This window comes from Sinocyclocheilus grahami, unplaced genomic scaffold, assembly GCF_001515645.1.
Source record: "Sinocyclocheilus grahami isolate Dianchi unplaced genomic scaffold, SAMN03320097.WGS_v1.1 scaffold1087.1, whole genome shotgun sequence".
Classification (NCBI taxonomy): Eukaryota; Metazoa; Chordata; class Actinopteri; order Cypriniformes; family Cyprinidae; genus Sinocyclocheilus; species Sinocyclocheilus grahami.
Window position 1 is genome coordinate 308,363 of NW_015506266.1, and position 16,581 is coordinate 324,943.

Consider the following 16,581-nt stretch of genomic DNA (forward strand, 5'->3'; position numbering starts at 1 on the left):
GTCAATCTTTGTCCACAATTGTTAACCACCTCAATTTGTATTATATTTTAGGGTTTTACAAGATTCCATAATGTCCAAATTCAACATGAAGGGGGGTGGTCCGCTGCAGAAAGAGGCATTTGAAAAGAATGCACTGTTCTCGGTCATTAGAGGTATGTGTATAAAACACACAACATTTACCAGAGAGCTTCTGTCTTTTTTTTTAGGCTGAATGGTGATACATGATATATATCTCGTTTTTGTTTTTAGTATGCATCCAAGCAAAAGAGACTCCCTGTCACAATTAGTGTAATTAAAGTAAAAAATGATCAAAAAAGCTTTTCTCGTGCATTTTTTAAAATTATTTGGCAGATGCGGTGATGACCAACTTCCGGCAGCAACAGAGTTGGACTTAAGGAATGCAGTTGTGAAAAAATTCCATATTTTTTTATTATAATCTTTATGTTTAAGTGCATTTTATTTATAATCTTTTATTTTGTCATTAATTATTTTATATTTTTATCATTTTGTATTATCATAAGTTGTCTAATTTGTTAAAAATGTTATTTTTCCTAATAAAATCTTTATATTTAATTTGTTTGGAGTCTCTTCTTGGGCTATGGCTAGACATGTATTACATTTTAACTGACAGCCTTGTTTTAGCCTAGACATCCGGGCTGAGTTTGGACGGCTATTAGACGTCTTCTAAATGCAAAATTGCTTGCTGGGTTCATGTACTTTGAAGGATGCAGCCTTTGAATTTTGACACAGTTACAGAGTGACTTTCCTGTTGTTGCAATAAAACAGATAAATAAGACAATGATATGTAATGAAATACAATAACACTCACTGTTTATCCTTCTGTTTTACATTAGAGATGTAAATATAGTTCAGCTGGAATGTCTAAATGTGGTGTGGACATAAGCAAGTGAATGAGAATGTGTTTACATGCAAATATGTTCATGTTTTATAAAGAAACAGAAAATAAGCAGGAGTATGAAACAAAAACAAAATAATTTTCACAAAGAAGAATTATAAAAAAAAAGTAACGATGTTTTAAATTAAAAGAAGAAAGAATATTTCTTTTTATCTTTTTTTTTTAATTCTTCGAACCCTCCTCTCAATACACACACACAATACTTTTTTTAATAACTTCTCTCTCTCTCTCTCTCTCTCTCTCTCTCTCTCTCTCTCTATATATATATATATATTTGGATTAAGGTACATACTCCTGTTGACTGATACTGACTGGCAGATGTCAATATGCAAATAAAGGGAAAGAGATGACAAATAAACAAATATGGAGGAAGTAAAATATGAAAATTAGTATTAGAACAAAACACAAATGATGTGACGTGCTGAATGATGGATGAGAGCAGATATAATAATCACATGAAGCTACAGACAAACACACAACCTCTAAAGTAAGAACAACTCACGTGTTCATTTTTTCACTAGAATTAGACTTTTGGCATATTCATATTGACTAAATGATAATGTTTGTTGCATTCATTCAACTGTTAAGATACCAACTGAAACTGTCATATTTGACTCCAAACCAAATCCAGAAATGTCTGATATTTGAATTTTCCAATGTGCTTCTTTCTCAGAAATGGACCAAAATCTATATTTCATTCTTCTTCTCATTGGTGAGTGTGTTTGTGGTTTTATTTATGGTTTCTAGTTTCATTAGGTTTGATCCTGTTATGAAGATCATTGAAGCAAAGCCTCTCTTTCACAGCTCTCTGCTCCGTATCTGAATGTGTTCAGCGTCAGTATCACTTTATAAATGAGAGGAAGACCTGGACTGAAGCTCAGAGATACTGCAGAGAGAATTACACAGATCTGGCCACCATTGACAACATGAACGACATGAACGAGCTGAAGAAGAGTGTGAATGATGAAGGTGCTCAGTTTGTCTGGATTGGGCTGCAGAAGACGGGTCGTGATGAATGGGAGTGGCCTTCAGGTGAACCTGCACTCTAGCTGAACTGGGCTACTGGACAACCAGAAGGCAGAGATTATTGTGGTATGATGACAAATGTAGAATGGAATGATATGCCATGTAGTGATGCCCAATATTTTATCTGCAACAACAGTGAGTGCCGCTATTTAAAATCACAACAACTGTTTACAGATGCACCACATTTTAATGCAACACTAAACACTATCACTTTTTAATTTGATCGCGAATATAGAAGAGACTGTGGATATTTGCCACACTTTTAATGTTGAGACACTTTCTGTATAGACATCATTTTCCAGAAATAAAAACAAAAAAACACTTAATTCATTGCAGTTGTAGAATAACTTCAATCTAGTCCATGAAGGAGAAAATACTCAATTAAAATATAAAACAATCGAGCATCTGTCACGCTACAGTGAATAATAATCGCACGAGGAAGAAGAAGAAGATCAAGTCAAATAGCCTTTAATTAATCCAATCAATCCAAACTGAACAGACTAGAACTTAAGTAAACGGGCAAATGAGGATAATTAATAGAACACAGGTGAACAGAATGACGCAATCAGACATGAGGGAAAACTAGGTCACGAGCACATGAAGAAAGAAAACACAACAAAAAGTCCAGTGGCCTGTAGCACGAAGCGAGATGAACAAACTCAGAGTTGCAGAGTGAGTTTTGAGTTGACAAAACCCGATAAAGTCAACCTGGGGGCTGTTTCATAAAAGACGCTAAGAAAAGCGGGGATTAAAGTCCAAATCCTGACTTGAAATAACCTAACAAATCAATCGGGACTAAAGCGGTTTCAGAAACGACAATTTAAGTTCATGCAATCTCACTAATTCGATCCAGGTTCAATGAGTCAGGATAATTTGATGTGCACGCTTATTCTTAAGCAGCCCTTAATGTTGATCATGGATCAAATCGATCCACCATGGCAAACAGCAAATATTTGTGCTGTTTAATGCATTTGAGATGTTGTGTTTTCCTCAGTGCATAACTGACATGTCACAGGGATATTTTTCATCAGTAAATGTTAGAAAGTCATACAAACATATCCATTCTGCTGTCAGGAGTGGGCGAGGCACGCGAGAGCAACAAGCGCTGTTGCGCGCATGTGCACTAAACGGATCGAATAGATGCACAATAATTAAAATATACATTTTGCTAAAAAAAAAATTGTTTTTGGACATTAAATGTCTTCTAAAATTTTAAACCTACATATAAAGTGTATTTTTATGATAGCAGTAACTGTAACTGTGGACTATTGTAATAGGTAAATCAAATGTAAGCTATAAGCTACAGTACTAATTACTAATTAATAAGCTCAAATTGGTTAATATGTGTTTCTTATAGCAGTTAAAATGTAGTCATTTTCTTTATTATTTATTTTCATTTTTAATTCAGTGATTTTAACTTTTAATTTAGTTATTTTAATGCTTTAAAGAGCGATTTTAGATTGTAATGTTCTAATGTTCTGCTATCTGTTCTGCAAACTTTAAAAGGTACAGCTGTAATAAAACCAGAGAGAAAGGCTGCATGGCTAGAAATCTGATGCTGATTAAATGCTGATCAACTGAATGTGCAAGAAGCAACTATGTTAAAATGTTTTCATGTATCTTTAAAAAAAAAAAGGTCATTACATTTTGGGCACAATGCCTTAAATATAGTTGGCTGTAGCCTATTTTTTTATTTATTTGGTGAAGCTGCATTTTCCGTATACTTTTATTTTTGGACTAATAACAAAGTCAAACAATTGTATGTGAGAGAGTCGGAGGTATTATCAATGCGTATTAGAGGAGTTCAGTTTAGCATACCAGGTTAGTTTCCCAGCATAAGTTGCCACAGTGACTGAGCTTGAACTATGGTAATTTTGCTTTATGAAACCAAATCAAGTGGAAAATAAGTCAGACTCACTGAAATAAACCTGGCTTATTTGGTAAACTTAATCTCACTAATTCGATCCAGGTTCAATGAGTCAGGATAATTTGATGTGCACGCTTATTCTTAAGCAGCCCTTAATGTTGATCATGGATCAAATCGATCCACCATGGCAAACAGCAAATATTTGTGCTGTTTAATGCATTTGAGATGTTGTGTTTTCCTCAGTGCATAACTGACATGTCACAGGTATATTTTTCATCTGTAAATGTTAGAAAGTCATGCAAATATATACATTTTTCTGTCAGGAGTGGGCGAGGCTTAGTGAGTGAACGAGCGCTGCTGCGCTCATGCGCTAAACCGAAGTATGCGTTCTGCTAAAATATTTGTTGTTGGGCATTAAATGTGACACATGTAGAATTTTAATCCTACATATAAGTGAATTTTTATCATAGCAGTAACTGTAAATCAAATGTAAGCTGCTAGAAGTATGCGTTCTGCTAAAATATTTGTTGTTGGGCATTAAATGTGACACATGTAGAATTTTAATCCTACATATAAGTGAATTTTTATCATAGCAGTAACTGTAAATCAAATGTAAGCTACTAATACAGCCCTACTATCTCAAATGAGTTAATGAGTTCATCTTATCAGTTAAAAAGTAATCTGATTTCTATTATTTATTTTCATTCAGCGGTGTTAACTTTTAATTTAGTGTTTGTAATGCTTTAAAGAGCAGTTTTAGATTGTTATTTTTTACTGTTCTACTAATAACCATAAAAGGTACAGCTGTCATAAAACCCGAGAGAAAGGCTGCATGGCTAGAAACTGCTGATCAACTGAATGCGCATGTTAAAGCAAATATTTGTGCTGTTTAATGCATTTGAGATGTTGTGTTTTCCTCAGTGCATAACTGACATGTCACAGGTATATTTTTCATCTGTAAATGTTAGAAAGTCATGCAAATATATACATTTTTCTGTCAGGAGTGGGCGAGGCTTAGTGAGTGAACGAGCGCTGCTGCGCTCATGCGCTAAACAGAAGTATGCGTTCTGCTAAAATATTTGTTGTTGGGCATTAAATGTGACACATGTAGAATTTTAATCCTACATATAAGTGAATTTTTATCATAGCAGTAACTGTAAATCAAATGTAAGCTACTAATACAGCCCTACTATCTCAAATGAGTTAATGAGTTCATCTTATCAGTTAAAAAGTAATCTGATTTCTATTATTTATTTTCATTCAGCGGTGTTAACTTTTAATTTAGTGTTTGTAATGCTTTAAAGAGCAGTTTTAGATTGTTATTTTTTACTGTTCTACTAATAACCATAAAAGGTACAGCTGTCATAAAACCCGAGAGAAAGGCTGCATGGCTAGAAATCTGATGCTGATTAAATGCTGATCAACTGAATGTGCAAGAAGCAACTATGTTAAAATGTTTTCATGTATCTTTAAAAAAAAAAAGGTCATTACATTTTGGGCACAATGCCTTAAATATAGTTGGCTGTAGCCTATTTTTTTATTTATTTGGTGAAGCTGCATTTTCCGTATACTTTTATTTTTGGACTAATAACAAAGTCAAACAATTGTATGTGAGAGAGTCGGAGGTATTATCAATGCGTATTAGAGGAGTTCAGTTTAGCATACCAGGTTAGTTTCCCAGCATAAGTTGCCACAGTGACTGAGCTTGAACTATGGTAATTTTGCTTTATGAAACCAAATCAAGTGGAAAATAAGTCAGACTCACTGAAATAAACCTGGCTTATTTGGTAAACTTGTTTTATGAAACAGCCCGCTGGTTTAGATCAGGTTCACCGGGCTCACAAAGCTCGATATGGTTGTACAAAGCTTGTTTTTTTTTTTTTTTTTACAGTTTTTGCCAATACATTTTACAGTGTTTTCCCTGTTTTTTTTAAATTACAGAAACCATGTATTAAAATTACAACAATAAACTGTTTATTGAAATGTGTAACATGATTTAACAGAGAAAATCTGTATAAACGGAATACACTATATATCTGTTTTTTAACAGATATTAAACGACAATTTTTTAAAAAGTAACCGTTAAAATAAAGTTTTTTTTAATAATCTGCTGGCCTCTTTCAATACATGTATAACAGCTGTGTCAATTTCGGACACCACGTAGCTTGTCACTTATCAGAGATCTGTTAAAAATGGAGCTATCAAAGTTGAAAGTTAATTATAATCACTTATTAATCTGTACAGATAGTTGCAATGTGAAGTCAACAGGGAGCCATCAAAATAAAGTGTAACCAATCCATGAGACATGACTACTGCTCCATTGACTAACAACAAGGTTTTCTTTTTTCTTAGTAGCCATCGTTGTCTACCATACCTTTTCACATGGTTTCTTTAGCTGATCTTTACACTACCATAAGGTAAATGAGACAACACAGTACCACAGAGTATTGGACTTTCCTATTTGACTACATTAGGCAATAGTTTCAAAACCCATCAGTAGACAGGATATTCTTTTTGCTTTAGTATAGTTGTACATCTGTATCAATCTGAATACTTAATAAATAATTATAATACCATATTTTATAGTCTCTTAGTGCACAGTATGCATTACAATTTAGTAAATTAAGTAAAATGAAGTAAACGTAAAATGAGTCAAAAAACGACATCTGCAATTTAATTGCAAAAAAATTAAGCAACAAAACCACTGCAAACAAAATATCACAGACTTCTTTGTTCAGAACACGATTTGCATAGCAATAATTTTTAAGGCATCAGAACAACTCTGCAAGGTGGCAGTGCACTCAGGAGGAAGCGTGCCATTTTAACGGAGACGGCGGCATGCAGGTTCACTTCTCGGCTGCGAAGAGGAAGCAACACTTTGCGAGGTAATGTCAAAAGTTTGTCTCAAAACTATTTATCGACATTCAGACATGCAACTCACAAAGTGTACATTTTAATAGACGACCGAAAACAGAGACGGCGGCATGCAGGTTCACTTCTCGGCTGCGAAGAGGAAGCAACACTTTGCGAGGTAATGTCAAAAGTTTGTCTCAAAACTATTTATCGACGTTCAAACATGCAACTCACAAAGTGTACATTTTAATAGATGACCGAAAACAAGGGCAAGTAGTAGTTTTTTATAATCTAGTTCTTACTATGTGTCAGTAAGTTGTTGTTATTTTAGCATGTGTGTTTGGCTCAGTGTTATTTTTTTAGGATTACTGATGAACTAATGTAGTTTGATTTGTATTAGTTATCTATTTTAGTTTTAGTTACAGTTGTAGTAATGTTGTCATTTTATTAGTTTTTTATTATGTCTATATAGGCTTTTTATTAAGTTTTACTTTTATTTATTTTGAGTTATTTCAGTACTTCAACATACAAAATGGAAATAAAATAATATATATTTAATGTATTTATATATATGTACATGTGTATGTATGTGTGTGTGGCTGTACACACACACATGTAGTTGTTTTTTGGTGTTTGACTTAGTGCTATGTTAGAATCATTATTATACTCATACCTTTTGTTCTTTTAATATTTTTGAATTGTTTGTAGCTTTATTTTATTGTTTTCATTTAAATGTTTTAGTTTTGAAATGTTGTTGTATGTATTTGTCATTTTTATTTAATTTATTTCATTTTCTTAAAAGCTTTTAGCTTTAATTACTTTTTCTTATGTGTAAGTCGCTTTGGATAAAAGCGTCTGCTAAATGACTAAAAGTAAAAGTAAAAGTAAGTAATGACTGCGGTAAAGTTGGTTTTATATTGGACATTCGTTAGACATTTGCCGAGCGAATTAAGGGACGGTCTCAAAAGTGCATAAAAATAATACAAAATATATGCGTTCCAAGATTCGAAAACATGCAAAGCAACATACAAATAAAATGTAAAGCTGTGAATTTAGTGGAAAATCATTAATACATCATTTTAAGCTGTGAATGGGATATTCATGATGCATTGTTACATTGTTATTACATAGTACTCCAAAATTTTCTTTTAACTGATAGAAACAGGTGTTGTTATGGCAGCTGTAAAACATTTAGTAATACTTTTAACACAACATATACATGACTTGGATTTACAAAATATGATTTGGTCTATTTTTTATGATTTTTTCAGTTAAGTCATATTTTGCGCCACCATACACGGTCATCCGTGTTGCAATGTGAAGCAGTACAGGGTCCACTGAAATGTCAAAATCCACATTGCCAGAAACAGTGCAATGATCTGAAAGATCTTTTAGATCATTTGAAATTGCATGTTTCAAAGAAAGAAGAGGTTAAGTGCCCATTTAAAGGTTGTGTATCTTTCTAGATATCATAAACATGCTACATCTGTGCAGGTCTCAGCTGTGCATTTTGTTCATTCTGTGCCCAGCCATTCACTTGATGTTGCTCAAAGTCCATCAGATGTAAGCATTGATGAGCCTGAGGCTATCCTGGACCCACTTTATATGAAGGGGCTATATATGAGGAATGTATCTATGTTTTATATGAAGTTACAGGCCAAATACCTTGTACCTTCCTCCACTATTCAAATGATTGTGGAACAAATAGACAGTCTTAATGATGTGTGTCACCAGTACATAGTAAATCTACTTAAAGGTGCCCTGCAAGCAAATACCCAATTGAGTGAGTCAGAAATCAAAGATGTTCTGACAAGTTTAAATGACAGTAGCTTGCATGCATCCTGTAGCCCTGCACTCTCTACTGAGTATCTGAGAATGCAGTACTTTCAGAAAAAACTTATCTTATGTGCATCCTCAAACTATTAGTTTAGGCACTGATGAAAACTGAAAGGAACATTTTGCTCAGTATATCCCAATAAAAGAGACTTTGCAGGCTTTGCTAAAAGACCCAACTGTGTGGCAAGAATGTACAAAGTCTGTAGATGACACTTCACATGTTTTTAATGATGTGAATGATGGTTCTGTATACAAGAGTAATGCTCCGTTTGGGGAGTCGGGTATAAGTATAAAGCTCATACTATATCAAGATGCCTTTGAGATCATTAACCCTCTTGGGTCAGCGAAAAAAAAATACAAGATACTTGGGGTTTACTTTACACTGGCCAACCTTTTTTATCGTTCCAACATTGAAAACTTGCAGCTTGTGCTCTTGTGTAGAGAGGAACACTTTAAACATTTTTGCCACGACAAAGTGTTCTCCACAATGCTGTCAGATATAAAGGAGCTGGAGGCAAATGGGCTTTTCATCTCTGGGCATGTTGTTAAGGCAACACATTTTTGCATTGCCAGAGATAATTTAGGGTCCCACCAAATTGGAGGTTTCACAGAGAATTTCAGTGCTTCCACTTACTTCTGTAGATATTGCTTGGCAACTAGAAGTGAGCTCCTTGATTTTCAAAAAGTTACCCCACCCAGAACAGTGCAAAACTACAATGAGACAGTACAAGAGATACGAAGTGGTGCCCTAACAGAAAGCAGAGGTGTAAAATTTGATTCCGTTTTCAACTCCCTCACTTACTTTCATGTCTGTCAGCCTGGCCTCCCACCTTGTATTGGTCGTGATGTGTTTGAAGGAGTTGTGGCGTGTGACTTGGCCATTTGCATCAAGTACTTCGTGAAGGTGAAGAAATTTTTCACCTATAGTCAGCTAAACCGAAGAATCAAGCAGTTTAGCTATCATGGATCTGATGCCACTTCTACTCCTTCAGAGGTTGCAGAAAAACAAGATAAAATAGGTGGCAAGGCAACAGAAAACTGGTCTCTCCTGAGGCTTCTTCCTATTCTAATAGGTGAAAAGATTACAGACACAGATGATCCGATATGGCAGCTAACGATCCAGCTGAAAGAACTTGTGGAATTAATATGTGCCCCTAAAATATCTCACTCTCAAGTTGCTTTGCTCCGTGTTCTCATTGTGGAGTATTTGGAGACAAGAAAGGAGATATTTCCTGATTGTAAACTCAAGCCGACGCACCATTACATTGTTCACTATCCTGCTTTGATGCTCAAGTTTGGACCTCTAATAAGATTGTGGACAATGAGATTTGAGAGTAAGCATTCCTATTTTAAAAGATGTGTGAGAAGAACACAAAACTTCAAAAATGTCTGCCAGACACTTGCAAATAACCACCAACTTCTCCAAACATATCTATACTCCAGTTCTGTCTTTGCTCCTATTTTGCAAGTGAAGCAGTCCACCCCTTTCCATGCAGACTTGTACAGTGATGCAGTATGCAGTGCAGTAGAGGCAAGCTTGCCTGATCAGTGTGCTCTTGTAGCATCCACTGAGATACAGTGGAAAGGCACTCTTTACAAAAAGAGCTTTTTTCTTTGCACAAGTCCTTGCATGCCAACAGAGTTTGCACAAATCGAACTTATGCTAATAATGGATAAAAATGTGTACTTTCTTCTAACTCCTCATGGTTCATCGTATTTACAAGAGTTGGGACTGTATGAAATTCACACAGCATGTGGGGACATGAAGTGCCTAAATGGAGAGCTGTTGTTGGATTACTATCCATTGGCTGCTTATCCTCTTTGTGGAACTAGAGTCATTGCTCTCAAACATAGCATAGTAGATACTGAGTAGGGGAAAATTATATTGTGCCCTATAAAAAAACAACAACAAAAAACAAACAAACTATATGCATCCTAAAACATAATTCAGGCTAAAAGTGTTCAGAGCTAATAGTGAAATGGCTGCCTCTGAAGCTAAGAAAGTAAGAATATATTACATTTGTTGTTGGGCTGAATTGGCCTTTTTGGAGAATGTTTGGGCTAACACTAAATTATAATGTCTGACCCCTTTTTTCTTAGTAATGGATGATGTAGACGATGATCTTGCTGACTTCATTGGCTCTGTGCTGCCAAATTCAAGTTCAAAAGACCTAGTGTTAGAGACTCTCCAGACCTTAGGTGTGAAAACCCTGGAAGATTTGAAATATGTCCAGGAGCCAGATCTTATTAACGTCCTGAGGCCAATTGAAGCTAGAAAATTGATTGCACAGATTAAAGCTTTACGTAAGTATACTTAATTGTAAGTAAATGTATGTAAACATTAAAATATTATATCCTCACAACATAATGGATCAATTCTAATATTTTAGCTTTGCAAAGCAATTGATAGCAAGCCTAATTCCTATTATGTTTCTTCTATCCAGCTGAGAAAGATGCTAGTGAGATTCCTGATCAGCCTACCAGAGCTCAGCCGAATGTAACGCCATGCAGAGAGCGTTCATCTACAAGTATGTGTGATTAAATCTTCTATCTGAATTTTAAAAAAAAACATGACATTTTCGAATGATTCCTTTAAAGGATTAGTTCACTTACATAACAAAAAATTACAAATAATTTACTCACCCCCTTGTCATCCAAGATGTTCATGTCTTTCTTTCTTCAGTCGTAAAGAAATTGTTTTTTGAGGAAAACATTCCAGGATTTTTCTCCATATAGTGGACTTCTATGTTGCCCGCGAGTTTGAACTTGGGCTTGCTGGGGATTCTAGTAAACCCTTAAATATATCTAGCTGAAGGGTAAACGCATTTTCTGCAATTAGACCTTCATCAAGGAAGTGCTAGTAATTTAGTTCCACCCTACATTTTTGAAAAGTTAATTTAAAGGGTAGTTAAGCAGAAAGAAAAAACTGCCATGTAATCATCATTGTCATTCCAAACTTTTGTTCATTTTTAGAACACAGATATTTGTTGAAAGTTGTCAGCTGTTTATGTCCATACAATGAAGGTGAATGGTAACCAACAAGTTGACGCTCTATCATCAATGCAATCCACATTACTCATGTTATTTAATCCAAGGCTTCTGAACAAATGTGGGCACTTTATATGACAAGTAGATAGATTATTAATGGTTATAGTATCAAATTATAACTTATATTAATGTACATCCATACATAAAAGTTACTTTACAGCCTTGTATTGTATATATGAGAGTTAGATTGTTACAACTGCATTTTTATAGTGATTGTATTGCTTCAGAAAACTGGGGTTACACTTGTGCCATACTGAATGACTTGGAAGTGTAACTAGAAAATTAATGTCCTGTAGAAAAAAGGTGTATGCATGTATATATGCGACCCATAGGTGAATAGATCAGATAAATTGTTCATTTAGGAATCAACTCATTAAATTAATGGACATTAAATAAGATAACAGAAGAATACTCTAAATAATTTTATTTAATGGTAAGATCATTACAACATACAAAACATTTATGAAGTTACAGGAGCAATATGAGCAGACATGTGGGAAGACAACTGGTATTGGTACATTATGAACAGTCTATTCCTATTCAAAATATTACAATATTCAAATTTTTGAGTAATATTTAAAGGGGTCAATGATGCAAATTCAAGTTTTCCTTTCTCTTTGGAGTGTTACAGGCTCTTGGTGCATAAAGAAGATCTGTAAAGTTGCAAAGACTAAAGTCTCAAATCCAAAGAGATATTCTTTATAAAAGTTAAGAGTCAGCCACGCCTACCTAAAACGACTCGTTCTAACACGCCCCCACATATCTACCTCACTATGTGGGAAGATTTGCATAACACCGCCCAAATGTTCAAGCAAAGAAAGAAGGCGTAACTTTTATTCTCGCTGTAGTATTGTTGCCGCCGCCATGTCGTGAAGACGCTGTGTTTCGTTGTGAAATCGAAACTACTTTGTTTGGTCTTCCAAAAGAGGACACGACTAGAAATCAGTGGTTAAGTTGTATTTACAACACTGTTCCAGAACAGTTCAACCCAAATATTCAGATGTGTGCAGCACATTTTATGGAGGACTGTTTCCTGAACCTATAATTCTGACTCACAACCTTTAAGTATGTTTTCATATTTAAAGGATTTGCCACTGTAATGACATTTCATTTATTCATTATTAATTTGTAATTATAGGGAATTAATGATTATTACTACATTCAGGTCTTGCGAGGACTCGGATCTGAATGTCCCAAGTCTACCTGATTAAACTGATTTCAAATTTGTTAGTTTGCACTTTAAATCCAGGGTCGTCCAGCGAGCCAGTGATTCTTAGTATCTTTTAACAAATTAAATGTGTTTTCCTGGCCACGGTCAACACAATTATGATTATTTGTAAGCTCTTAACAGAGGTAATTATTATAAGTAAGCTACGAGCTAAGTAGCAAGGGATCTTTTGGCACCAGGTTTAACCTTGAAATTATATGACCCCAGACACTTCTTCTTTATAAATGAAACATGAATTTTATTGGCTAATCTAGATTACATAAAAACCTAACTAAAACATACACATACACACAGAGATTCAAGGAAATGAGTCAACGGAGTTGGATGAAGTTTTCAAAGTCCTAACTCGTTTTCGAGAGTGGTTTTAAATTCAGCCTAGGAGAAACACCAAGCAGCGATTGTCTTATCTTTACTGCTTAACTCAATTCACCAGTTCAACACCGATGTCAGCAGATAGGAGTTTTGTTTATACTTGCGTTTTGCTTAGTTGACAGCTGAACGCTGAGGCAGTTCCATCGCTGACACGGGCTTGTTGGAGGGGATTCCGTTGCTGATTGGCTGTTGATCTGGCGCCGGAATGACGTTTGGATGACGTCCTTTTGGGGAGATCCCTCGTTGGATTGGTTGGTTTCTTGATGACACAGAGGCTTGAGCAGTTCTACTAACAAATCTCGTGATGGCTGATATCAGTGTCCGTTCATAGTTAGAAATCCCTACACCACTGATGATTCAAACACGAGTTTTGAGCAGTGTAGAGTAGCGCTTGTTGTTTGTCGTTTCTCCGATCACAGATGCAGACATGGTTTTATGTTTACGCAGCACGATACGCAACGCGTAAAAAGACAGTATAAGTCATAATAACCCGTAATTATGTCAGAAAGGCGGGGCATAGAGGAGAAACAATAATGTACAGTGTGTGGAAAATGTGTTTTTTAACCTTAAACCGCATAAACACATTGCATTACACCAAATACACAAAATAATGATCTTTTTAGCAGCATCATATGACCCCTTTAAGAAAGAAATGCTTTATATATGTATTTATGCCAATCTTGTGGTGCAGCCGTCACTACCTTAGTTACAGTATTTATGGAGATGTTCATACTGGCAGCAGACACGTCAGTCATTGTTGGCACACTTGCTTAATGGGAGATTCTCAAATATGGCCATGTCACATCTTGCTCAGTCTGCAATCCAAGCGAACCTACAGCAGATATGAAAATGTTAGTGTGGCAAAGGTACCTTTTAATAAAGAAATAAAATATGCCAGCCCTACTGTATAGTAATTACTTGATACAAGTGAATTAAGGTAAATACAAACCTTCACATCAGGAAGTTTTCTTTTAGGACAGTAGACAATATGACCGTTGAAAAAAATGATCGTGTATAAACTGCAAACCGGCAATGCTTTGATCCATCAGGCAGGAAACTTTGTGAGGAGGTGTATCATTTCTATTGTCAGTTACACTTAACCCAGCAGTGGGTTATGCTGAAATACCCAACACTATGAAAAAAAAAAAGAAAATGACCCAAAGGCTAAACCCAGTGACTTGACTACAATGTTTCAATGAAGAAAAATTACATAAAAATGATATGGCTCATCCACAGATTTGCTGATTATGAAAATTGTTTGTAGCACTATATTGAGGTGTATTTCGGTCTTCACAGATGCCTTTTCAAGATAAATCCGGACAGGGGGACCAAGGTGGAGAAGAAACAATCTAAAAAACAGCAGTCTGTTAATCCCAAGGTTCTTTCATTGATTACAAACATTGCAAACTTTGAATGGAGAGAGTAGAAAAGAAAGTATCTTATCTTCTCTTTCATACACAGTTTAAGTGTGTTCCAATTTCTTTGTATTTAAACTGTTAATTCTGCTGGTATTATTTCTTGGGAGGGTAAGTGGGTGAGCAGTATCCTGGCTGGTGTTTTAATGTGTTTAATGTTTGTTTTGTAATGCATATTGTGTAGAATGGCTCTAAAAAGCTGTAATTCCCACAGTAAAAACTGTTTATGGAAAAATTGGTTAGTATTAAAAAATTAACCAGTGGCTAACAATGTTGCTAAGCTAACGATGTTGTTGTTAAATGCTGACCAAATGTGTTATTTGCAAATAACAAATAAATAAAAAAAAGATAATAATAAGGGTTTTGTATTTTTATTAATGGAAATATTTTTGCAGTTTAAAATCAAAGGGTGATAGGGCTTTCGCAGTGGCAATGCACATTAAATCTTCCCCATCTGTGGATGCTTTTAAGTCTAGATTGAAATCTTACCTTTTTGGTAGAGCTTTTAGAATTGATTAGAGGGACCAGGATTTATATTTTAATGTTGAATCTTGTTTGTGTGACTGTATGTAATGTTGCTGGAAAGCACTTTGGTCAACGGCAGTTGTTTTAAATGTGCTATAGAAATAAAATTTGTATTGTATTGTAATAAAATTTCATCCCATCTAGGTAACAGCTGCAGAACTGTCAAAAAAGACTAATAATAATAATAATTAATAATTATAAATAATCAAATTTAAAATAACAATATTAATGAGTTTACATACTTGAGCATGTTTTCTCATGGTTTATTGTTTATGAGTTCCTCACTGATTATTTGTGTCCTTGGGTTTTTTTTTTTTTTTGAATGGGTGAATGGATGTCCCTTATTTTACCTCGCTGAAGGTGGCAACCCTAAGCACAGTGGGGTTTTTTTTGTTGTTGTTTTTTTATAAAGCAGTGTAAGAATAATGAACAAACTGATTCACGAATATTTTACCATTTGTTTTGCTTAAAGTGAACAGAGAACTCATCTTTGTCAATCATATGAAGGATTGGAGAGATGCTCAGAGTTACTGCAGACAGAATCACACTGATCTGGTCAGTGTGAGGAACCAGGATGAGAATCAACAGGTGCAGAAGATCATGAATGATAGTCACATATCTGAAGCTTGGATCGGTCTGTTCAGAGACTCATGGCAGTGGTCAGATCAGAGTAACTCCTCATTCAGATACTGGAAGTCTGGTGAACCTAATAATTATGGACGTGGTGAAGACTGTACAGCTGTTGAACCGAATGCTCAGGGACAATGGCATGACATCTCTTGCACCAAACCATATTCTTTTGTGTGTCATGAAGGTGAGTAGATCTTCACTAAACACACACAATCCATCATCACCTCCAGATCTCTTAAAGTTCACACTACATGTCTGACATGACAAATTCATCCACAGTGTTTGTTCTGCATGTTGTTTTTGATCAGTCTCTCTTTAGTTTCTGCTTGTGCTTTGTTTGGTTTCCAGATAAACTGATTGTGATCAGAGAGAGTCGGACGTGGTCTGAAGCTCTGAGATACTGCAGACAGAATCATGTGGATCTGGTCTCGGTTCATTCAGAAGAGATTCAGCATGAGGTGAGGAACGTGGTTAAACGGGCGTCTACTGCGGCGGTGTGGTTGGGTTTACGTCACTCCTGCACTGTGGGCATCTGGTTCTGGGTGAATGGAGAGACCGTGTGCTATCAGAACTGGGCTCCAGGGAACGGCACATCAGAGGAGGACTGTGAAGACGCAGTGAGATCTGGAGCAGTTCAGTCTGGAGAAGATCAGCACTGGATCAGCCGTCCTGAACACGACAAACTCAACTTCATCTGCAGCAGATACTAAGAGTGAGAGGATACACAGACCTTTCATGTGAGATATAAAATGTGTGTTGCTTTAACTTCATTAATCACTTTGTAAAGCAATCATTTTACAAATAATAATCTCTAACTCAGCAGGCAGTCACACCTGGAGGTTAAAGGCAGAAATATTTTGCTCAG

General features: G+C 35.5%; 1 long non-coding RNA gene and 1 pseudogene across 1 annotated transcript; both read left to right on the plus strand.

Moving 5' to 3' along the window:
- Positions 1–1,591: 1,591 nt before the first annotated feature.
- LOC107566608 (C-type mannose receptor 2-like) lies at positions 1,592–16,426 on the plus strand (annotated as a pseudogene).
- On the plus strand, positions 10,605–14,487 carry LOC107566609 (uncharacterized). Its single transcript, XR_001606525.1, has 3 exons — positions 10,605–10,802; positions 10,943–11,026; positions 14,443–14,487. It is a non-coding gene; the product is annotated as an uncharacterized lncRNA (long non-coding RNA).
- Positions 16,427–16,581: the final 155 nt, after the last annotated feature.